Raw genomic sequence first — 2508 nt, forward strand, 5'->3', positions numbered from 1 at the left:
TATGGACAGATAGATGTGAGAATAGTTTCAAGGAGTTGAAGCAGTGACTGATCACCGCTCTGGTACTAAACCTTCCATCAGACAAGGAAAAGTTTGTAGTCTAGTGCAATGCTTCGAGGCAGGGTTTGGGTGGTGTATTGATGCAAGCTGGAAAGGTGATAGCCTACGCATCGAGACAGCTGAAGGAGTATGAGCAGGTGTATCCCACTCATGATCTAGAATTGGCAGTGGTGGTATTTGCACTAAAGGTATGGAGGCATTACTTGTATGGAGAGAAGTGTGAAATATTCACTGACCATAAAAGTTAGTAGTATTTCTTTACTCAAAAGGATTTGAATATGTGCCAAAGGTGTTGGCTGGAATTGGTGAAGGACTACGATTTTCAGATTTTGTACCATCCAGTAAAGGCCAATGTGATTGCCGACGCATTGAGTCAGAGGGACCCATGGTAGTTATTCAGTTCTATACAAATATCATAAAAGTTATCTGAAGAGATGATGAGAGTTGTTCAACTAGCCTATATCACTCTTCAATCCACGCTCCTTGAGAGGATCAGAGAAGCGCAGAAGGAGGATCCACAGTTGAGGAAACACGGGAAGGATGTCTTAGTTGGATTGGCTAGAGACTTTTCTATTTCAGGGGTAGGTCTACTAAGGTATAAGGGTTAGATTTGCGTTACGATGGATTCTGGTATCAGGCGAGAGATTTTGGATGAGTCTCATACCACTCCCTATTCCTTCCATCCAGGTACGACGAAGATGTACCAAGTTTGAAGACTCTATATTGGTGGCCAGGAATTAAGAAGGACGTGGTAGATTATGTGGCCAAGTCTTTGACTTGTTAGCAGGTGAAGGTTGAACATCAAAGGCCAGCACAATTGTTGCAGCCTTTAGGAATTCCAGAGTGGAAGTGGGAAGATATCACCATGGACTTTGTGGTTGGATTATCGAGGACAGTGGGGAAAGATGATTCTGTGTGGGTGATTGTGGATAGGTACACCAAATCAGCCCACTTCTTGCCTGTTAGAACAACCTATACGGTGGAGCAGTATGTTGGGTTGTATGTGAAGGAGATCGTGCATCTCCATGGGGCTCCGAGATCGATAGTGTCCAACAGGAAACCCACCTTCACTTCTAAGTTTTGGGAAAGCCTGCAGAAGGCTATGGGCACGCAGTTGAGGTTCAGTACAACGTATCATCCTCAAAAGGATGGACAATCTGAGAAGATGATTCAAATACTGGAGGATATGTTGCGGGCCTGTGTGCTGGATTTTGGGGGATCTTGGAGGAAGTATCTCCCTTTGATTGAGTTTTCTTATAATAACAGTTATTAGATGACTATCTGAGTGGCTCTATATGAAATGTTGTATGGGAGGAAGTGCAGATCGCCCATTCATTGGGATGAGACGGGTGAAAGGAAGTACTTAGGCCCTAAGGTCGTTTAGAGGACTAACAAGGCAATTGAGAAGATTAGAGCTCAAATGCTTGCCTCTCAGAGTAGACAGAAGAGTTACTCAAACTTGAAACGTAGAAGTGTAGAGTTTCAAGTCGATGATCATGTATTTCTCGGAGTTTCTCCTTTGAAAGGAGTGAAACGATTTGGAGTGAAAGGCAAGTTAAGTCCTAGGTTTGTTGGCCCCTTTGAGATTCTAGAACGAGTTGGAGAGATGGCTTACAGGTTAGTTATGCCTCCAGCTTTATCAAGGGTTCACAACGTGTTTCATGTGTCTATGCTCTGGAAGTACGCATCAGATTCTACACATGTGCTGAGTTATGAAAATCTGGAATTGGACCAAGATTTGTCTTATGATGATAAACCGATCCAGATCCTAGACCGGAAGGATAAAGTCTTACGGAATAAGACTATTGCCTTAGTCAAAGTGTTGTGGAGAAACATCAAGGTAGAAGAGGCAACGTGGGAGCTTGAGTCTGATATGGAGGATCAGCATCCTGAACAATTCAAATAAATTTCAAGGTCTATAAGGAGGGGATAGTTGTAACGTCCCAAATTTGCTAATAAGGGTTGGTGTCTGGATTAGCATGTCGGGATGGCAATAACTGATTTAATTGTATTATTACGTGATTAATCATGATATATGTGCATCATTGATTGATTTCTTGGGTTATGATATGATATGACTAGATATGCATGTTTGGGTGTATTAAATATGCATGTGGGCCTGTTCTGGTTAACAAGGGGCATATTTGTAATTTTGGCCCATTAGGGGCATAAATGTAATTATATGTGTGTTGTGACTGAGACCACAGTATTGTAAAGATATATTTGAGATGTGTGGTCTGAGGCTGTCCTAGGGAGTGGATTAGTGGAATAGTCACAACGGGGTCAAATACCCAACTCGGGGTGAGCCTAGGGGTATTTTGGGGAGTTAGTGTGTGTTTGGGATTTACTAAGTAACTAGTAGTTATTTAACAGTTATTTTGGTATGTCGGGATTAATTGGGGATTTATAGAAATACTCGAGGAATTAGCGGGAATGGGAGAAAATTAC

This window comes from Humulus lupulus, chromosome 1 (assembly GCF_963169125.1).
Source record: "Humulus lupulus chromosome 1, drHumLupu1.1, whole genome shotgun sequence".
Classification (NCBI taxonomy): domain Eukaryota; kingdom Viridiplantae; phylum Streptophyta; class Magnoliopsida; order Rosales; family Cannabaceae; genus Humulus; species Humulus lupulus.